The 23,751-nt window shown below is 41.1% G+C and overlaps 1 long non-coding RNA gene across 1 annotated transcript in view; it reads left to right on the top strand.

The window, feature by feature from the left end:
- The first annotated feature begins 434 nt into the window (after positions 1-434).
- LOC148881278 (uncharacterized) overlaps positions 435-23,751 on the top strand; it is a 26,280-nt gene continuing 2,963 nt past the window's right edge. The window contains exons 1-4 of the long non-coding RNA XR_016114034.1: positions 435-654; positions 1,066-1,206; positions 1,775-1,891; positions 22,697-22,847. This is a non-coding gene — a long non-coding RNA (uncharacterized LOC148881278). The remainder of the gene's footprint in view (positions 655-1,065; positions 1,207-1,774; positions 1,892-22,696; positions 22,848-23,751) is intronic.

The following is a 23,751-nucleotide window of genomic DNA, read 5'->3' as shown; positions in this document are numbered from 1 at the left end:
CTAGCCCAAGCAATCAGACAGAACCACAACATCAAGGGTGTGGAGAGGAGAGACTCAGAACATAAACTCAGCCTGTTTGCTGATGATCTGATAATATATTTGACACAACCGGAAGATAGCCTCCCGATACTGATGCAACAACGAGAAGAATATGAACACTACTCAGGATATAGACTGAATGTGACTAAAACACAAATCCTAGCACTAAATTACACTCCATCAAAGTCAATTAAGGGAAATTACAAATTAAGGTGGGATGCTGAAAGAGTAAAGTATCTCGGCGTGTACATCACAAAGGACATAGACAAACTGTTTGAATCAAACTATACAAAGATTAACCAAGTCATTAAGGCAGACGTGGGGAGATCGTCAACACCCATCCTAGATTTAAGATCCAGGATTGAAATAGTGAAAATGAATATTCTTTCAAGGTTGCTATCTCTACCAGTCGCTACCAATACCCATACCACAAAAACAATTTGTGGAATGGGACAAACTGATCACAAGATTTATCTGGGGAGGTAAGCGAACAAGGATTAGACTGACGACACGACAGTTACCAAAGGAAAAGGGTGGTAGTCCATTTTCCACTGGCACCCTGAAGGTCAACAGTACCAATGGCGGCCATTGTTAACCCGGGCCTCGACCGATCCGGTATGGGATTCATAGGTTTGATTCGCATATTTGTTTTGGCAATTATTATTTTTTACGTCGGATGCCCTTCCTGACACAACCCTCTGTATTTATCCGGGCTTGGGACCGGCACAATAAGACACTGGCTTGTGCCCCCTTGTGGCTACGTTGTTTTTGTTAGATTCTGAATAAATTCAATATTTGTTATGATACAATGAAAAACATTGATGTTGTTGAATATACTCAGTTCACATGTAAAGGTACTCAAACGAGAAAAGATAAGAAAACATTTATTTGACTCACAATGGAAACTTTCTTAAACTACAGCAAGAAAAATTATGAAAGAAGTAGAAAACCAAAAAGTATAGTTTCGTCGAGGTAGTGGAAATACTCAAGGATAAGTTTAAAGTGCAAAATCTTGCCTCTTTGCAGGTACCTTGTACTTGAGCATGTGTCTGGTGGAGAGCTCTTTGACTACCTTGTGAAGAAAGTCCGACTCACGCCTCAAGAAGCGCGGAAATTCTTCCGACAGATCATTTCAGCTTTGGACTTCTGCCACAGCCACTCCATATGGTGTGTCACCTTTCATATCTAACCCAGGGATGGGCAACTTAAATGCTCCAGGGGGCGATAGTTTTTCATCAGTACAACAGGGGCCGACATAAGACCACACCCCCCCTAACCAGATGATTGACAAAAATGCTGGTAGGATGATAAAGAAAATATGTCCTTATGTGCTTTGAATATTTTTCATTTTTGATCATGCATTACAGCTTCCTAGATGCTTTTTGTGATTTATCATTTGTTTAGAAATGGGATACGCTCGACATATATTTTCTCATCAAATATATTGTTGTTTATAAAATTATTATTGGGATATTCTTTGCAATTTCCATAAAATCTGTCTCAAATTGGCAAGAATAGAAAGATGTGGGTCACGGGGACACAGCAATTGATTAACATTGCCTTACACAGAATGTCAATCATAAATTCATTACAGTTCCTAAATGTTTTCAATCTGCATTATTGAAGTTACCAAACTGCTCTGCGAACAAGGGTAAACATGCCAGCTATATCAAGAGCAATTTTAATGGGTTTGACTTTTGTAACCCTTTTTTGTCTTTTGCATCCTCTCATCCAGCCACCGAGACTTAAAGCCAGAGAATTTGTTATTAGATGAGAAGAACAATATTCGGATAACAGACTTTGGCATGGCGTCTCTGCAGGTCGGGGAGAGTCTGCTGGAGACAAGCTGTGGGTGAGTGTTTAAAATACCTAAAGAAAGGCACATCCTTTTTTTTTAATATTTCCAAGGTTTTGATCAAGTTTGAATTACATTTTTATTTACGGTTAGATGCTAAACAAAGTGCATTGCACATACCATACTGTTGAGTATAAAGGGATAAAGATAATATTTATAAAGGTAAGATGCTGGCAAGGACAGTCTTCATGTTTACCTTCAAAACAAACATATTTTTCATGATTTTTTTTTTTGTTGAACTATTGACTTCGTTGAAAATTTCCATCTGTTTTCTGAATCCGCTTTATCCTTAAAAGCTATTATTGGAAGAGTCCACAATCCTTTAAATATCCTTTAAATATACAAATAATTAAATGAGAGTGGGTACTGGACTTGTTTGCATATCTGCCTCACACTGCAGAGGTGCAGGCTTCAGTTCCGGTTACCCAGCCTGCCTGAGTTCTTTACAGGTCTTCTGGTTTACGCTCATATTTAAAAAAAAACATGCTTAACAGGTTAATAATAATAATAATAATAATAATAATCTCATCTCATTTTCCGTACCGCTTATTCCTCATTAGGGTCGCGGGGGTTGCTGGAGCCTATCTCAGCTGTCTTCGGGCACGAGGCGGGGGACACCCTGAATTGGTTGCCAGCCAATCGCAGGGCACACAAAGACATACAACAGTCACTCTCACACTCACACCTAGGGACAATTTGGAATGGTCAATCTGCCTGCCATGCATGTTTTTAGAGTGTGGGAGGAAACCGGAGGACCCGGAGAAAACCCACGCGGGTCCGGGGAGAACATGCAAACTCCACACAGGGAGGCCGGACCGGGACGCGAACCGGCGTCCTCTGCACTGTGAAGCCAGTGTGCTAACCACTCGACTACCGCGCCGCCAACAATAATAATAATAATAATAATAATAATAATAATAATAATAATAATAATAATAATAATAATAATAATAATAATAATAATAATAATAATACATTTCATTTCAAGCGCCTTTCAAAACTCTCAAGGTCACTTTACAGTCACTGGATAAGTTTTTCTCTGGGTGAGCAGCGGCAGTTCACTCAAAGCTAACTCATAGATATCGAATAGTTAGCTAACAATATCGTTAAAAGATAGTGAGCTAGATAGCCAGCGAGCTAGATATCTAATAGACAGCCAGCTAGGTAGATAGCTATTAGATAGATTAGAAAATTGCCAGGATGAGCGCAAATAAACAAGTGAGCTGTCTTCCACCATCACAAAAAATGAAAAGCCACCAAAATGGTCAATCACAAAGATGGTGGACTTCTCGACATCATCGTGTTTCACTTTTTTTTTTGGGTCAACTCAAACAGCTCTGCTTCCACTTTTCCATCAAGCTGTCAAGTCCAAATTTGGAAGAAGACGATGTGGAAGAGAACGGCAAGCTTCACACTGGAACATTCTAAATTGTTGCGAGCTTGTGATTGTGAGCAGAAATGTTTGTTTGTATATGGAGGCCCTACAAATGGCTGGCAAATGCCGAAAGGCAGCTCATATTGGCTCCAGAATCCCTGTGACCCTCGTGAGGATAAACAGATTTGAAAAGGAATGGATCTTCTTCTTCTTTTCCTTTCGGTTTTTCCCTTCAAGGGGTCGCCACAGCGAATCAGTAACCTCCATCTACAGAGGTATGATACACATGTTTGTTTTGGCCAAGCTTTTACGTCGGATGCCCTACCTGACACAACCCTCTGTATTTATCCGGGCTTGGGACCGGCACAAGAAGACTTATGTCCCTTTGTGGCTACAGAACAAGCAACTGGCTCAGTAAAAGGCTCCCAAACACAAAATGGTCATCAGCACAACAACAATCAAAAAAAGCAAAACTATACTCACCATTTGATAATAATGCACTGATTATTATTACTATTATTATTATTATTATTATTATTATTATTATTATTATTATTATTATTATTATTATTATTATTATTCTTGAGGTCAACAATTTATGTGCAAAGACATTTTTAGCCCTCATCGCCAATTGGCCCTGATTTTTTTCAATGGTCATCATGCCGACTAGCGTTTGAAATCCATTCGCATCCATGATATATGTTTAAAACGTGATGCACAAAGATGGACGGAAGCATCCAGACATTTTTGACGCTGTTAGGTGTACTTGTTGTGCTCTCCACTATGGTAAGGGGGATACAGTATTGTGGGATTCAGAAAAAAAAACACAAGCCAAGCGGTGATGTACGTCTTGACTAAACCGTGGTTTACTTCGAATGCCCATGGGCAATACAAACGTTATGCGCACAACTTCCTGTCCAACAATGTAAATCGGTCCGACACGAAACACTAAACGAAGCAGGCGTTCCTTGTTTAAATAAACATTTTAGATGTTTACCATTTGCGATCTGCTTTACCTGTCACCAAAATATTAAATAAGGTACTTTTTAACCTGTCACATACTTTCCGAGATGAAGTGAATCCATGTCAGTGATGTACTTTGAAATTGTGTGTGATCAATCGCTAAGAATCATGAAACACTGGACGTGATGTTATTCTGTCCATTTGTGCCAATGGATGGTCCTCACATGAGATTAGCCTTGATGTTGAGAGTGGTGTGGGAGCTGTGCCTCAGGAATGGGAGGTTGTGAATTTGGGACATCGTAGATGACACACATCGTCTGTAGTGTGCCATCGTCAGTAGTGAGAGAGATATAGAGAGAGATGTAAAGATAGATAGAGAGAGAAAGAAAGATAGAGAGAGAGAGATCTAGAGATAGAGATCTAGGGATAGAGATCTAGAGATAGAGATCTAGGGATAGAGATCTAGAGATAGAGATAGAGGTTGAGGTAGAGATAGAGAGAGGTAGAGAGATAGAGAGGGTAGAGGTAGAGGTAGAGATAGAGGTAGAGAGATAGAGAGATCGAGAGGTAGGTAGAGAGGTAAGTAGAGATAGAGATAGAGATAGAGATAGAGATAGAGATAGAGATAGAGAGAGAGAGATAGAAATAGATATAGAGATAAATAGAGATAGAGAGATAGAGAGAGATAGAGATTTAGACGTAAAGGTAGAGATAGAGAGAGGTCGAGAGATAGAGAGGGTAGAGGTAGAGATAGAGATAGAGAGAGATAGGGAGATATATTTAGAGATAGAGAAAGAGAGAGATAGAGAGAGAGAGATAGAGATAAAGAGAGATAGAGAGAGAGATAGATAGATAGAGATAGATAGAGGGATAGATAGAGAGAGAGAGAAAGAGAGAGAGAGAGAGAGAGCTAGAGAGATAGAGATAGAGAGATATAGATATATAGAGAGAGATAGAAATAGAGAGAGAGAGAGAGAGAGAGAGAGAGAGAGAGAGAGAGAGAGAGAGAGAGAGAGAGAGAGAGATAGAGAGATAGAGATATAGAGAGATAGAGATAGTAAAGATAGAGAGAGATAGAGGAGAGATAGGGGAGAGAGAGAGAGAGAGAGAGAGAGCGAGAGAGAGAGAGAGAGAGAGAGAGAGAGAGAGAGAGAGAGAGAGAGAGAGAGAGAGAGAGAGAGAGAGAGAGAAGAGAATCATGAACCAATGGACGTGATGTTGGAGCTGTGCCTCAGGGTTGGGAGGTTTTGAATTTGGGACACATCGTCAGTAGTGTGCCAAAGAATCATTGGGTGTTTCGGCCTTTTAATCACTAGACACCCTCATTGATGGTGGCCAGCGACAGGTTGATCACGCCTACGCTTGTGTCCCATGCCCAATCAGATGTTCAGAAGCTGGTAGAGGGGGGGGGGTCTTAGGTTGCTGACCTATGAGCCCAACAAGGGTCCTTCCTCTTCATCCAGAGCCAGTGGCTGCTTCTTTCTGCCGCTTCAGAGAGTGACCTAACTGTGTGCCGCAGAGCCTGTCCATGGATACCCAGGTCTTTTAGCAGCCTGATGGTGGAGGAAGCCACAAACCCTCTGCATCCAACTTCAATTGGATATACCTTGGTTTTCCATCCCCGCTGTTGCGCATCCACTGCGAGTTCTGTGTAGCACAGCTTCTTGCGCTCATAGGCCTCTTCAACAGAGTTTTCCCACGGGACTGTGAGTTCTGCGATGTAGACAGCCTTGAGTACGAGGACCAGAGCACCAAGTCTGGTCTGAGGGTGGTGGCTGCAATCTCCGCTGGGAAAACCAATTGCTGGCCAATGTCAACCCGCATCTCCCAATCGCGAGCCCCGGATAGCTGTCCAACTTCTGGTTTGTCAGTAGGATGGTTGGGCTTTTCCTGTCCCTCTCGGATGAAGGTCAATGGTGCTGTGCTGGACATGGTGGCTCGCATTGGCAAGGAGTTGATGGTATTCCTCTTGCTCTCAAGGACAACTGCCAAACTTTTTAGGACCTGGTTGTGCCTCCAGGTGTAGCGGCCTTGTGTGAGGCTGGTCTTACAACCGGTCAGGATGTGTTTGAGAGTTCCTGGCGTTCGACAGAGGTCACAGGTTGGATCTTCGCCATACCATTGGTGGAGTTTTTTTGGAGATGGGAGGACGTCATTGATAGCTCTGATGATGAAGCTGATGTTGCTTGCCTCCATTTCCCAGAGATCCTTCCAGCTGAGCCTTCTCTTCTCCAGGCCTTCCCACCTCATCCATTGTCCCTGCTTGGCAAGAGAGACAGCCCGTGCAGTTCTTTCAGCTTCCTCTTGGCGGCGCACCTCTGCTATCACCATTTTCCTTCTTTCCTTTATTGAAGCCTTACGCCAAGAAGGTTTGTTTGTAAGGCCAAACCCCCCTCTTCCGAGCTGAACGTGTCCCACAATGTCGCTGTGCCTTAGGGCTGCTGTGGCCTGCTGCACTGCAATGGATGGCGTCCATTTCCGTCCCGTTGATAGGGGGGGTGCAGCTTGACTGATGTTCCGGTCTCTGGAGTCTGTGAGAGTCATCTGAAGTCTCACTTTAGCGCACTTGTACTCTTCAGTGAGGCTTGTGATTGGAATCTCAAGGACCCCTTTGCCATAAAGGCCGATGTTAGACAGACAGCGTGGAACACCAAGCCAGCGTTTCACATATCTAGTGATGGTTCGCTCCATCTTCTCCACAGTTGAGAGTGGGGCCTCATAGACTGTGAGTGGCCACATTACCCGAGGGAGAAGTCCAAACTGCAGACACCAGAGCTTGAGCTTTCCTGTCAGCTCAGTCTTGTTGATGTTTTCCAGACTATTGGTGATGTCCTGCTTGAGTTGCTGCACTTGATCTTTGTCTCTGAGGCTTGCATTGTACCACCTGCCCAGGCTTTTGACCGGTTCCTCAGACACCGTTGGTATTGGGTCATCACCAATGCAGAACTTCACATTTTTTAGCTGTCCCTTGACGATTGATATGCTGCGTGACTTGCTCGGCTTGATTTTCATCCGGGCCCATTTAATGTTTTCCTGCAGTTTTCCAAGTAGCCGCCTGGTGCAAGCTGCGGTAGTGGTCAAGGTGGTCATGTCATCCATGTATACCCGGATAGGTGGGAGGTGGATCCCATTCCTTGTTCGCTCACCTCCCACCACCCACCTTGAGGCCCTGATGATGACCTCCATGGCCATTGTGAAGGCCAGGGGTGAAATTGTACAACCTGCCATGATGCCGACTTCTACACGCTGCCATGATGTTGTGAAGTCAGGTGTTGTGAAGCAGAGTTGCAGGTCTTCGAAGTAGGATTTTACTTTCTTTTGGCTGCATTTGTGTGTACTTATATACACCGATAGAAATGATTCAAAAGTCCTGCATTAATTCAGATCGACGGTATTCAATAGCGATGTGTGATGATAATATTGGACATGTGTATTTCTTTTGCTTTGATGTCTGCTTTTGGTTCTGACCGGTTGAGGTTTTATCGCCGCTGTTTCCTGTTGGAAAACACTTCAATCAATGATCCAGTATGGATAACAAAATTAATATTGAAATAAATAAATGGTTGAAATAATTGAATGTACAAATAAATATACCAATAAAATGTAATATAAATGTTGAAATTAAAAAAAGACGATCTCAATAAATATAGAAAGAATAAACTGAATACTAAATATTAAAGTACAGTGATACCTCAGTTTATGAACCAATTGGCTTACGAACTTTTTGGTTTACGAACGTTAAATTTATGAAAATTTAACCTTGGCATACAATTTTTTTGTCCGGGATACACACGGAGCGCCACAATGAGTGATGTGTCGTCCGCGAACGAGCCCGTTCTCCTAAATGTATGAAAATTTAACCTTGGCATACATTTTTTTTTTCGGGATACACACGGAGCGCCACAATGAGTGATGTGTCGTCCGCGAACGAGCCCGTTCTCCTAACAAGAAAATGGCAGCCAACTGTTTTTGTCCTCTATTACCCACCCCCAGTCTTCAGTTAAAGCCATGTGATTGGTCAAGAACGCAGCAGTGAGGGGGTGGAGGTTACAGACAGAGAGAGACAGGGAGAGAGTGAGGCAGTTAAACATTAAATAGACAGGCAGACGACAAAGAGAGAATGAGAAAATGGATAGAAAACAGTGAAATTTGGACTTGTTTCAACTTTGATAGTTCAAAGGCAGAGTGCAGACTGCAAGGTTAAAATATCCCATCAATCAGGCTCCACAAATAACCCTCATAAGCCATTTGTACACTTGATGCAAAAAGCAATCAACCTAGCTAAACAGGACACTATTGATGAGGAACAACGTAAAATTATCACAGAGAAAGTACCTCCAAGGGATAATTCCTCAAGATGGTGAAAGGGGAAGGCTACGTTCCACATCAAGTATTTAATGCTGATGAAACCACTCCATTCCATCAAGCCATGAACGACCACCACAAAGGTAAATAAAATGACTTTATATAAAGTACAGTTTATTTCTTCAATTATAATATCACATTTATTATACATAAAATAAGCTATGTATTGTGTAATTTTAAGTCTTAGAAAATTAAGAAGTAGAAAATTATGTTTTATGGCACCTGGAAACGGATTATTCTCATTTTAATGGTTTCCTATGGGAAATTAATTTTTGAGATAAACACTTTTCGCCTTATACACTCTGTCTGGGAACAAATTAAGTTTGTACGCCTAGGTACATTCATTTATTTTTATGATGTTGTTTTTTTGTCCTAATCAACTTCTGCAATGTTGGTGATCTTGTTCCTACCTATTTTGTGATGATACAAAGCCCCATGATGTAAGGACCACTACTCAAGTCCTGGAAGATACAAACTGTTCATATGTACTAACATGATATTGTTGACTGGCTGAGTGTAAAAATAAACATTACATTTCTTTGCCATGGGAAACATCTTGGTTGATTTGACTGTTTGTTTCATTCAACGTGATAAACAAGCTATCAACCAGTCGAATTGGTCGCATTTTTCTTGAACTTTCCTTTGTGTTTCTAAAGACGAAGGTAATTGTGTCGCTGCCATCATGGCGCATGAATGATGATTGATGAGCCTCTCCTCGAAGAAGCTCTGTAAGACAAAGTCGTGATATAAACTCCTCTGGGTTTCAGTGATGAGCTTGTAGAATTTGTATCATTTGCATATGCTTCATTTTTCCAAGCTTGAGGCTTTCAATCACTTTTATCAAGGTTTATATTTACTCTTGAAATACAATCCATAGCAGTCGCCATTATATATTTTTTTAGTTAGCTTGCCGCTATACTCTTTTGGCAAATTCCAGACTTGATTTCGAATTACGATTGCTACTTCTTTGAATTGGATGGTTTGTAATTGAGATTTAGTTGATGGACTCTTCTGACAACAGAGGCTTTGCACAAGTAAAACGGCTCCTGATTTTTTTCCCTTGTATGACAATGAGGAAATTGTCAAATGCTATTCATCGAGATGTTGCTCCGAGCAGGAAGACTGAAAACATGAACAGGTGAAAGGAGATTGCATTTTTATTAATTTTGCAAATAAGGGAAAGAGTGTGCATTCACACGACGCAGTGTTTGTGTAGCACATAAATTTGACGATATATATATATATATATATATACTCAAGGTCACTTTACAGTCACAGGATAAGTTTTTCTGTGGGTGAGCGGCGGCACCCACACGCACCAGCATTCACTCAGCCCGGAAGTAACTCAAATAGATAGAAAGCAAGCTAGCTAGATGATAGATAATAATAATAATAATAATAATAATAATAATAATAATAATAATAATAATAATAATAATAATAATAATAATAATAATAATACGTCTGTGTAAGCTCTCAGTCGTACAGGAGTGGTCCATCGATGAGAAGGTTTCTTCAGCCGTCATCTGTACAAAAGTGAAGGTTTCGGACGTTTCGCCTCCTATCCAAGAGACTTCGTCAGCGAACTAAAGTCTGACTGGTCGTATCGGCCCCATTTATATATCCCTAATGTCCAGACCTAGTGGCGCCGGACACAGCTATGATAGGTCCCTACTCTCAGGTTGGGGGGGGCGCGGGACCCCCCCCTGTGGCCCCACTGATTGTTCCTACATTCCTGACTAACGATTGGCCTATTACCCCCACTCCCCCCGGTATCACCTCATCAGCATAACGACCCTCATCAGCATTGCGAAAGTTGCCTAACCTGTTTTGCCTGAGCAGGCTATTGTATGAACGATCCAAATTGAACCTCACACCACCAGACCGGTTTAATGAAGGATTTTGTTGTTTTATAAGAATCGCCTCTTTTACCCCCCTTTCAAACCATCTATGTTCTTTCGCTAAGATTTTAACCTCATTGTCGTCAAGTGAGTGGTTAGTAGCTTTTAGGTGCAAATGTACTGCCGATTGAGGCCCACTAGTATTATCCCTGCGATGTTGATAAAGTCTTTTTTTGAGAATTTGTTGAGTCTCCCCAATGTACTGCTCTTTACAATTTTCATTCTTACAATGTATGGAATAAACTACATTACTTTGTTTTTCATTTGGTAGCCTATCTTTTGGATGCACTAATTTTTGCCTTAACGTGTTTATCGGTTTGAAATAAGTAGGAATTTTATGTTGCCAAAGGACTCTTTGTAATTTTTCAGAAACTCCTGCAATGTACGGTACTGCTACTCCTCTCCTTTTAGAATCTTGAGAATTATTGGTTTCGTTCGCTATTCTTTCTTTCTGACATTTGTTGAATGACCACTGAGGGTACCCACAGTTAGTGAGTGCTCTCCTGATATGTTTTGACTCCTTTTCTCTACCTTCAGTGCTAGTTGGTATTAGTTTAGCCCTATGCTGGAGGGTTCTGATAACTCCTAGTTTATGTTGTAAAGGGTGGTTAGAGTCAAAAAGTAAGTATTGGTCAGTGTGCGTAGCCTTCCTAAAGACTTCTGTTTTTAGCGCTCTGTCCTCTTTTATAATTACTTTACAATCCAAGAAGGCTAGTTGGTTCTCTTGAATGTCCTCACGAGTAAATTTAATGTTGAAGTCTACAGAGTTGAGATGATCTGTGAAGGATTGAATTTCTTGTTTCTTAATTATGACAAAAGTATCGTCCACATATCTAAACCAGTGTCTAGGTTTTGTCCCTGGGAAGGATGTGAGGGCCTGTTTCTCCATCTCTTCCATGTAAAGATTAGCCACTATGGGTGAAACTGGTGAGCCCATAGCACAACCATGGATTTGTTTATAAAATTTTTTGAATTGGATGGTTTGTAATTGAGATTTAGTTGATGGACTCTTCTGACAACAGAGGCTTTGCACAAGTAAAACGGTCTCTTGGATAGGAGGCGAAACGTCCGAAACCTTCACTTTTGTACAGATGACGGCTGAAGAAACCTTCTCATCGATGGACCACTCCTGTACGACTGAGAGCTTACACAGACGTATTGCTGCCAACTTTGGGAGAGACATCCTTCTGCTGGTACGTAACTTAGAAAAGGCCACCTTTAAATTAGCTGATTTAAAGAACCACCTCAGATTCAATCTTAGATGTAGACAGAGCCGGTTAATTCCTAAATGCTTGAAGCAAGCACCCCTGGAACCCGGATACTTAGCCGACAAAATGCAACAAAATTATACTAGGAAAATTCTAAATTTGCGAATTAGGAGACTTAACATAGAGATAAAAAACAAACAGTCAGAAATAGAAACTTATTATCAGCGATTACAAACTAATCTTACCCACAAAATCTATCAGGAAGTGTGTGAATTTACTAAATCTGGTTATATGAGGCACCACAGCAAAACCAAAGAGAGACAAAAGGGTAAATTTCAAAAATTACTTTTACTGAAACAATCTCAGCTACTGGTAAACACGCGTAAAATTAGGTATGAACAGTTTGCAAGGGAGAATTGGATCAAAAAATTGTCAGACAGAGATCTCTCAGAGACAGAAAAGGCAGTACTTACCAAAGGTTTAAATTTCTCAGTGACTCCTAAAACTATACCTACAATAGATTATATCACAGCTACTGAATCGGCTATTAAAAATAACAAACTTTCGTATGCAGAGGCAGATGATCTACGCATTAAAATATCAGCTCTTCTCAGTAGTGCCAAACTTCCTCCGTCCAACATAACATTAGAAGAGAGAAAGGCGTTAACTACTCTACAAAAAGACAAAAATATTACTATTTTGCCAGCAGACAAGGGCAGATGCACAGTGCTGCTCAACACATTGGATTATGAAGACAAAATAAATAGGTTAATCAGTGATTCTAACACGTATGAGCAACTAAAAAGGGACCCTTCCAATAGATACAAGAAAGAAATGATTGACTGTCTCCAAAAGCTAGAGAAAGGAAAACATATAGATAAACAGATGTATTTTAGATTATACCCGGGAGAGGCCACGCCATGTATCTATGGCCTGCCAAAAATACATAAAGAAGGGTTCCCCCTCCGACCCATTGTTTGTAGCATTGACTCCTCTACATACAATGTAGCCAAATATTTAAAAACTATTTTAGCTCCGTTGGTTGGTAACACAGAATACCACGTAGAGAACACCACAGGGTTTGTAGAGAGGATCAAAGACCTCATATTGGAACCTGAGGAAACTTTGGCATCATACGATGTGACTTCTCTCTTTACATCTGTCCCAACCCCAGCAGCAGTCTCAGTGGTGAGGACGAGGCTGCTGGCGGATGTTTCTCTGCATGAAAGAACCAAACTGAAACCGGATCACATCTGCCAATTATTAGAAATCTGCCTTAATACTACGTATTTTCAATTTCGGGAAAAATTTTATAAACAAATCCATGGTTGTGCTATGGGCTCACCAGTTTCACCCATAGTGGCTAATCTTTACATGGAAGAGATGGAGAAACAGGCCCTCACATCCTTCCCAGGGACAAAACCTAGACACTGGTTTAGATATGTGGACGATACTTTTGTCATAATTAAGAAACAAGAAATTCAATCCTTCACAGATCATCTCAACTCTGTAGACTTCAACATTAAATTTACTCGTGAGGACATTCAAGAGAACCAACTAGCCTTCTTGGATTGTAAAGTAATTATAAAAGAGGACAGAGCGCTAAAAACAGAAGTCTTTAGGAAGGCTACGCACACTGACCAATACTTACTTTTTGACTCTAACCACCCTTTACAACATAAACTAGGAGTTATCAGAACCCTCCAGCATAGGGCTAAACTAATACCAACTAGCACTGAAGGTAGAGAAAAGGAGTCAAAACATATCAGGAGAGCACTCACTAACTGTGGGTACCCTCAGTGGTCATTCAACAAATGTCAGAAAGAAAGAATAGCGAACGAAACCAATAATTCTCAAGATTCTAAAAGGAGAGGAGTAGCAGTACCGTACATTGCAGGAGTTTCTGAAAAATTACAAAGAGTCCTTTGGCAACATAAAATTCCTACTTATTTCAAACCGATAAACACGTTAAGGCAAAAATTAGTGCATCCAAAAGATAGGCTACCAAATGAAAAACAAAGTAATGTAGTTTATTCCATGCATTGTAAGAATGAAAATTGTAAAGAGCAGTACATTGGGGAGACTCAACAAATTCTCAAAAAAAAGACTTTATCAACATCGCAGGGATAATACTAGTGGGCCTCAATCGGCAGTACATTTGCACCTAAAAGCTACTAACCACTCATTTGACGACAATGAGGTTAAAATCTTAGCGAAAGAACATAGATGGTTTGAAAGGGGGGTAAAAGAGGCGATTCTTATAAAACAACAAAATCCTTCATTAAACCGGTCTGGTGGTGTGAGGTTCAATTTGGATCGTTCATACAATAGCCTGCTCAGGCAAAACAGGTTAGGCAACTTTCGCAATGCTGATGAGGGTCGTTATGCTGATGAGGTGATACCGGGGGGAGTGGGGGTAATAGGCCAATCGTTAGTCAGGAATGTAGGAACAATCAGTGGGGCCACAGGGGGGGGTCCCGCGCCCCCCCCAACCTGAGAGTAGGGACCTATCATAGCTGTGTCCGGCGCCACTAGGTCTGGACATTAGGGATATATAAATGGGGCCGATACGACCAGTCAGACTTTAGTTCGCTGACGAAGTCTCTTGGATAGGAGGCGAAACGTCCGAAACCTTCACTTTTGTACAGATGACGGCTGAAGAAACCTTCTCATCAATAATAATAATAATAATAATAATAATAATAATAATAATAATAATCTACAAGCGCCCCTTAAAACCCGCAAGGACACAGCTAATAGATATCCCGATAGCTAATAGCTAGCTAGCAAGATAGCAAATAGGTAGCTAGGCAGGTGATTTCCTGAGGCTCCCCCCAACCCTAGAGCCGGGACCCACCAGAGCAGATAAAAGGGAAACCCGCTGCCTGCATTTATCTCATTCACTGTCATTCGCCAATGTGCATTTCACATTCTCAAATACAGTGACTGGAAGATAAAGCATCTTAAAGGACTGTAGTTCTGTTTGTGATGTAATGTAAGGAAAGAGATGCCGATTTCACAGTAAGATCAGAGCATTGTCATCAAATGGTGAGTATAGTTTTTGCTTTTTTGAATGTTGCTGTGCTGATTACCATTTTGTGTTTGGGAGCCTTTTACTGAACGATTTGCTTGTTCTGTAGCCACAAAGGGACATATGTCTTCTTGTGCCGGTCCCAGGCCCGGATAAATACAAAGGGTTGTGTCAGGAAGGGCATCCGACATACAAGCTTGGCCAAAACAAACCTCTAAAGATGGAGGACACTGATTTGCGGTGGCGACCCCCTTGAAGGGAAAAGCCGAAAGGAAAAGAAGAAGACTGTCATTCACGAATTTATTCAGGAATTGAAAATATGACATAGAGTGCCATTCCCAAAATTTTACCTTGGCTATGTACTATTTTTCAGGATACACACGGAGCGCCACGATGAGTGATGTGTCGTTCGCGAACGAGACCGTTCTCCAAAAAGAAAATGGCTGAGGACTTTTTTTGTCCTCTATTCCCCGCCCCCAGTCTTCGGTTAAATATTTAATTATAAGACCATAGCACATTTCTCATACATAAAATGAGGTATATTTTGTGTAATTTTAAGGCTTAGAAAGTTTTAAAGTAGAACATTGTGTTTTATGGGGACCTGGGAAAGGATTATTCTCATTTTAATGGTTTCCTATGGGAAATTCATTTGTGGGATACACACTTTTTGCCTGACACACTCTGTCTGGGAACCAATTAAGTTCGTAACCCAAGGTATCACTGGAGTATATTGTATTTATTTTTATGTAAGGAACGTTCAATATCTTTGTCTTGCAATGTAACTCAAACCAGCAGTCATATTTTATTATGTTATTGATTATCATGAAGTAATATCATATTTAGTTTTTTTTTTTTTTTTATATCTGGCTCCCAATGTTACACAAGTAACATCCGAGTTACGACCGGGTTCCGTTCCGACAAAACCGTCGTAAGTCAAACAGCCGTAAATCGAAAAGCATTCAAAATGGCTGACGCGAGGATCACATGATCATAACAAATGACGACACGCTGGCATCTCCTATCCAACAGGATAGTATACGATGTCAATCTGTTGTTTTTTTTCTATTTGTTCGTTTTCTATTGAATACTATTATATACCAAAATGTTGACAGTTTATTTATAAATATGTCATGCTGGAGAAAAGTGTCGTATGCATTTGTTACGAAACAGTTATTTTGTATCGGCATTTTGTGCAATGCTGCTCCGTCAAATAAACATCCTACTTGCTCGATATTGTCACGTTCGGATTGACAGCTGGGGCGGGGCCATGCCTCCCCGCTTCCTTCAGGACAGCGGTTACGAAAACTGGACGCTGTCAACTTGTATTTGTACTTTGTATTACCCTGGACTTTGTCTTCTGTGCTCGGTCCGAGATCACCCCTCACATCCCGTAATCCTTTTGGGATTATTCAATTTCTGCACCACCGTGTGCGAATTGCTTCTCATTCCCATTGCCCCCCCACTCGTCGTTTTTGGTATTCTTTATTTTTTATTATTTCCCTGGTCCTCTTTTTGGGACTAGTGCTTTGTGTTGTAGCAGAATAAATCATCGTGCACAGACCTATGTCTCTGTCGCGTTGCTGGCTGTAGCGGTGGCAGCCGTAGAATTTTAAAAAAAGGCTGGCGGTCGTTGTCGTAACTCGTAACTCGTCGTAAATCGGTTGTTACCTGTATAATATCAAGAAAGGGTTTGTTCAACCCCTCTCAGCTAGAAGATCGTGTGATCTTTAGTCATTTCTTCTTCGGTATGTTGGCTGTTGGCAGCGTTGCCTTTGAGTGGGTATGATGTGTAATATCGGGGGCCCCTTTGAGTCCTCTTCAGCATCATTCCCTCTGTGCCTCTTTTACAAATCACCGCGTTACGCCTGCCCAGAGGTTATCAGTGCTCTCTCCTTTACCTTCTTTCTGTGTGTTGTCTTTTATGCAACAATAGTAGCGCCAACCTCCTGCAGCTACTCTTACGTCACTGTTGCATTCTTTTGGCATTCACTTTATTACATTTTTTTTCTAGCCTCAAAATATTTTCCCTGAGGAAATATACTTAATGCTACTCTTATTTTATTTATATATCAATCATAACATTTTTGGCTCACTTTGTTTTCATGTTTTAAACTGACCACCTTTTTGAAACCGGGAGTTACCCATTTGATACACCCTTCTAAAATAACAAATGTAATTTTCATGATTGTACGTTATTTCTTAAATTATTTGCAATCATATTTTCAAAAAAATTATCTCTACAGTATGACAGGAAAATTGCGATGTTCCATCCCTGTTAAGTTACTTTTACAAGCGGATCACGTGCCACGTCTTTGTAGCCCACCTGATGCCATGAGCACCTTGTTGGTGACACCTCCTTATAATAATAATAATAATAATAATAATAATAATAATAATAATAATAATAATAATAATAATAATAATAATAATAATAATAATAATACATTTCATTTATAAGAGCCTTTCAAATCTGTTAAGATCACTTCACAGTCACAGGATAAGTTTTTATGTGGGTGAGCAGCGGCAGCCAATTCACTCAACCCAGAATAACTCAAAAACATAGAATGCTAGCTAGACAGCTAATAGCTAGCGAGACAGATAATAGCTAGCTAGCTAGCTAGATAGCTAATATATTTCCGGACTCAAAAAGCTAGCCAGCTCTATAGCTAATAGATGGCTAGTTAACTCAAAAAGATAGAAAGCTAGCTAGTTAGCTAATAGATAGATAGACAGCTAATATATCGCTAGCTAGCTAGATAGCTAATATGTTTCCTGACTCAAATAGGTAGCCAGCTATATAGCTAATAGATAGCTAGTTAACTCAAAAAGATAGAAAGCTAGCTAGCTAATAGATAGCTAGACAGTGAATATATAGCTAGCCAGCTAGATAGCTAATGTTTCCTGGCTCAAATATAGGTAATAGATAAAGACCAGCAAACACAAAAAAAGCAGGAAGGAGGTTTGCTACGTGTCTTCCTGCCGCCGCCGAGCGCCGTCTTGCCGTAGATTGAGTCCGTCTCCGGGCTCAATCCCCCAGGACCGTGTCGCACTTGGACATGGCGTCTCACTGGTAAATGTCCTCGTCGCCGTCTTCCATAGCGTCCACGCCGAAGGTGCAATTTTGCTGACAACTAAACCTTAATACTACTATACATGTAACTAATGAACCATATAAAATATTAAATCATTTTAAATAAGAACATTAAAAGGTATTTCATGAACCAGGTGTTGACTCTAGAGGGCACTCTTAGAAGAAAATGTTGATAAAAATGTCTTCCGGTTCTCACAGTTCGCAGGGTGGTGATGGTGGTTGTGGATCCCAAAAAAAGCAGGCAGGAGGGAGCAGGATGTTGTATTTGACAACTTGTATTAAAATAAAGTCAGCAGGAACAAAATCTAAAACATCAACGTCACATCCGAACAGAAAAGTACAAAGTATCAATGAAAATCATGAATAAAAAATCTGCCAAGATGAAACATACCTGACAGGGTGCAGCAAAAACATACAATGCAATGACCCGACACAGAATGGTTGTGCCGGGAGTCCTTTTAACTGCCACTGATTGGAACGACCAGCACCCGTTGGTCGTCAACCAGATCGTGGCAGTATCCCCCCCCCCCCTCTAAAGGACTGCTTCCAGAAGTCCCAACACTCTCCCAAATGGCCCAACTCGCCAGGGAATAAGGTGGAGACGGCAACCATTTCCTGTCCAATGAAAAAAAGGCGGTGGGCTCATGGGAACGGGACTCGGCCTGACATGGACATGGACATGGACATGGACATGGACGTGGTACAGCTCGTCGTGTGACACTTCTGATTGGCTGCCGTGCTGAGTATGCAAATTTCAACTGCAGGTAGCCTATGTCTGTGTGCTTGGCGACGGTACACGTGTACTGTTTGCGCGTGAAGGCGAGAGCGTCCGTGAAGAGTTAGTAGAGCGCGCGGTCAAGACAATCCATCCATGATTTTGCGGAATTTAACACAAGGAGATATGATTGAGCTTGAATATTTCATTGTGTAATAATATGTTTTAATGTTGAAAGTGATTCCATTTTTCGATAAATGTTGATTTCTTTGACTTTGCACCTTCGATTGAAACTTATTAAAAACAGACGCAATCTTGATCAATCACATTGCATATGTTATTTTAATCTATTTCCATTTCCTCCTCCCAGTATCTGCGAAATAGTATGTAAACGCCATATGTTGCATATTCCTTGAGACAAATTTATTAACAGATCAGGGATATTTTTCACATTTGAAAGACAGTGAATAAATTGGGTTGTAGTGTTCTTACTGTACTATGAGGCTTGTACACACTACATTTAAAGGACAACCGACACCATTTTCTTTGTTTCCTACTGACATCAGAAAAACGTTTTATAGCATCTGAAATACCTAAAACACGCAGGCTGACATTTTTAGTCAAATGAAAGACACCAATAAAAATTACTTCAAAATGAATCCGGAAATGGCCAGTTTCAGAAGGTCCCACCCCCTTGTTCGTGATGTCACGCCAAGACGTCTTGCCTTGCTCGACAATCAAAACAATGGCTTCAGATTCGGAGAAGATGCTTACTTCTTACTCATCCAGTTATGAATATGATTCAAATAGTTATGAAGAGGAAAACATCAATGTTTGCAATTGATTAAAGGAGTCCTCCCGTATCAATTCGAGCCGTCAATGACAGCAATGTAGCACCCAGAAAATGCAGAAGATGGCGCCCAAGCTCCGTTGGAAATGGGCTGATTTGTCAGCTGGTAATTTGTGTCAGCGAATATCAAATAGTTGTCTTGGTGCAACACACAACGATTCACTATTGCGTTATTTATGTGTTTTCCTTCTATTTTCACCATCAACACGGTTCAACACGAAGTTTTCAGACCAAACAAAGTACCGCAAAATGCATTGTGTGGCGCTTTCTCGGTCAGGGGAATTCCAGGCGTGACGTCATGTCAGGAATCGTCACCAACTCAAAAACAAGACTTCCTGAAGATTCAGCGCGAGTCTTAAAACATAAACTATAGTTATATGCTGTGGAATCTTTGTAAAATACGCTCAGTTGAAGTTATTTGAAGTGATTTTACAAATTATGGGCATAACAGTTATGTCCATAATTTGTAAAATGTCCAGACAAGTTATGTCATAACTTGTCCGGAGGCGTCGGTTTGCCTTTAATGCTTTAGGTTTAGTATTTCCCGCCCAAACACTCCCTCCAAATGCTCCTGGCCCGACCCCTCTGTCAAATTTTAGAACCCATTGCGGCCCGCGAGTCAAAACATTTGCCCAACCCTGTGCTAGACATTGAATTAAAATGTAAAAAATAGGGTCTGGCGGTCGTGGTCACACATCCCCCTCTTCACCAAGAGTGAAATTAATGACAGGACATGCAATGCTTTGTTAATTTTTGTTGTCCACTTTTAATCACCAGGGAGCTTTGCCTTTTGATGATGACAACTTGAGGAATCTTTTGGAAAAAGTGAAACTTGGAGTTTTCCACATGCCTCGCTTCATCCACATGCCTCACTTGAATACACATGGTATTATCTCATACCTGCATGCACTTTGCTCTTTGCCTTCCCTCACTCTTTAGCGACAATCAGGAAAAGATGATATATCCTACTCCTGGACCGCAAAGAAAGATATCCAAGCCACGAGGATCAGAACCTTCCTCCCCGGAATGAGATTGGTATGTCGCATTCCAAACGGAAACACAAACACAATGTTTATGGCGCATAGAAGACCTGTTTCAATTCCGAATGATCTTGGAATTTCTTCCTGTCATCTGTATAAATCTATGCCTGAGATGTTTACATTTTACCATTTAATGGTAAGGTCTATAAAAGGACCTACATGGGTTTAATCTGGGTTCTCCGTTTCCTCCCACATTCCAACAACATGCATGGTAGGCTTATTCTTCTTTTCCTTTCGACTTTTCCCATCAAGGGGTCACCAGAGCGGATGAGTGACCTCCATCTTCAGAGGTTTGATTCACATGTTTGTTTTGGCCAAGCTTTTACGTCGGATGCCCTTACTGACACAATTATTTAGCTTGGGACTGGCACAAGAAGACGTATGTCCCTTTTTGGCTACAGAACCAGCAAATCACTCAGTAAAAGGCTCCCAAACACAAAATGGTCATCGGCACAGCAACATTCAAAAAAGCAAAACTATACTCACAATTTGATGATAACACTCATAATCCCCAAAGTGTAGTTTCTTACCAACATTCCAAAAACGTCATCTTTGTTCCTTAAATTGTCCACATGCGTCAATAATGAATGTGATAAACAGTTTGCTTGCTCTGTGACTGGCTTCATTCAGCAACCAATCTGTCCTGTAATATAAAGTCAGCTCTGTGGGACTCCAGTCGAACCTGACTGAAGACAAGCACCATTGGACATGGCTGGACAGGATGACTTTGATTCATTGATGCAAATAGTCATTTTCTCTTTTCTGGAGAATGCATACCTTAAAGAACAACCGCCACCACTTTTTTGTTTCCGAACAAACATCATAAAAAATGTTTTATATCATCCAAAATACCCAAAACACGCAGTATGATATTTTCAGTCAAATGCAAAACTAATGGGTTTATTTTGAACGTTCGTCCCTGGTTCATTGATTCTTGGGGCGTTGATGGCAGTGAATGGTTAAATCAGCAGGAAGACAGTGTGGGACAGAATAAGTTAGTTTAATCTTGATGACAGCAGAGACATTGCGGTGTCAGCTAAGGAGGAAGCATGGAGAGAGAGAGAGAGAGAGAGAGAGAGAGAGAGAGAGAGAGAGAGAGAGAGAGAGAGAGAGAGAGAGAGAGAGAGATTGAATGGGTGAGCATTTATATGGCGCACAAGGTGTGACGCGATAGGATGTGACGTAATTGTCACGTTTTGCAAGGTGTTGATGGCGGGTGCGGATCCCAAAAAGCAGGCAGGAGTGAGCAGGAGGTTGTTTGACAAATTGTATTAAAATAAAGGTCAGCAGAAACAAAATGTTAACATTTCTACACTGCTGTCATAACATTTCTACACGGCTGTCATCGAATCCATCCTGTGTTCTTCCATCACCGTTTGGTTCGGGGCCGCCACAAAAATGGACAAAATCCGACTTCAACGGAGAGTTAGGATGGCGGAAAAAATCATTGGCACCGCCCTACCCACTCTCGAGGACTTGCACACTGCAAGAATCCAAACGAGGGCGCGGAAAATCCTACTGGACCCTCCGCACCCTGCCCACCACCTTTTCCAGCTACTCCCCTCAGGCAGGCGCTACCGATCCATGCGCACCAAATCCAGCAGACATTTAAACAGCTTCTTCCCCCAAGCCATTAACTCTTTGAACTCTTTGAACTCTTTGAACAGTAGCCAAAATTGAACTGTATAGTGCCACTTAGCAGTTTTTTTTACGACGATACTAGTGCAGCGTGTTCTACCGGAAACAAATTCCTTGTGTGTTCTACATATACTTGGCAATAAAGATGATTCTGATTCTGACGTAAAACATCAAAATCATTGAAAGGCGTTTAAAATGTATTATATATTATTATTATTATTATATATTATATATTATTAATTTTTTTGATTGTTGTTGTTGTTGTTGTTATTAATAATACTATTATTATTATTATTAATATTATATATATTAAGTGATGAATAATAATTTTATGTAATATTATTAAAAAAATAATAGGATCTTGAAAATAACTCTAAAATGTATAGAGAGCCAGTGAAGGGATGCCAGATGAAGGGCTATGTGCTCCCGCTTACGAATATCAGTCAAGAGGCAAGCGGCAGCATTATGACCAACTGGAGACGCTTTATGGAGGATTGGCTTTCTCTAAAGTAAAGTGCATTACTGTATCAGGCCGGGTGTGACAAAACAATGAATTACAAAGTACTCATGGGAAAGGTGAGGGTTTACTTCAATGAATTACTGAAATCGGACTTGTGCTCAGCAGACCCTCCCAGGAAGCGTGCGGACTCACCAATTCTTAGCCGTCATGGGAAGCGGCGACCAGAGAGGAAGTCAATGGAGGTGCTTAGCGTCACAGAGGGAGGATCACCCGTCCCGGTACGGCGAGCCATTGACATGGCAAGGCATGGTCAAAGGTAGGATACTAAACTTTTGACCTAGATTCTTTCTTTTCACCTTCACAGAAAGTTCTGAACTTTGTCATTATTTAAGATAATGGGGTGGGGGCTAAGGGGCTGGCTCTGGCTCAGACAAAATAAAGTACTTTTATTAGTGCAACGTTTAGCTTTTACTCAATCTCAGAATGCCTGGATGGGGGGATTATTTCCATTCTTTGATACTTAAAAAGTATTCCTGAATTCCATCCAAAATATTGTGATAAAAGACAGAATGACGCTTTCCGGTACCTACCAATCCTAGTTAATTCAATAGCTGGGCACTTGTCTTTGTATTTTCGTTTCCTCAGCTTCACCAAGTCCCAGCTTGTGCGTTGGTGATGATCGTTAGACGGGACTCACAGCTTCTTTGGAATAGGTTTTTTTGATAGCATTCATCTTTATGGGCACTTATTATTCGAATATTAGGGTTGTTTGTTCACCAGTAGCATGCTGGGCCACAGCGGTTTGAGCAACGACGAGTGCGCTCGTGCTGGTCGGATTCCGTTGTCCTTGTACAGACGGGCCTAGAGTATCTGTTTGTCGAGGATTTTTTTTTTTTCATCCTTGGCACATTTTAGCGAACCATCCTGTTTTCAGTCGACCTTCGCGTGTACGGACAAACTTAACCAGAAGTAGCCGTCTCGATCCGGAATTACTTACGATTTGATTGGTGTCTTGTACGTTGGCCACTAAGGTGATTCCGTTTCTGATTTCATGAGCTAGTTTTTCTGTAAGTAGGTCATCACACTTCATTTTGTGGAACAGATCTGAGTTTTTTCGAGGGAACTGGTGGATTTCCACAGGCTTACGTCAGCAAGGAAGAAGAGGATGCACCTCTAACCTCGTCTTCTTAACTTGGCGTAGTTGGTCGTCCCTTACCCCC

The sequence above is a fragment of the Hippocampus bargibanti genome, unplaced genomic scaffold, assembly GCF_051943395.1.
Source record: "Hippocampus bargibanti isolate YZ-2025 unplaced genomic scaffold, ASM5194339v1 Contig00090_ERROPOS177943, whole genome shotgun sequence".
Taxonomy (NCBI): Eukaryota; Metazoa; Chordata; class Actinopteri; order Syngnathiformes; family Syngnathidae; genus Hippocampus; species Hippocampus bargibanti.
The sequence above is the reverse complement of the archived record's forward strand: the minus strand, read 5'-3'. Positions and strand labels throughout refer to the sequence as shown.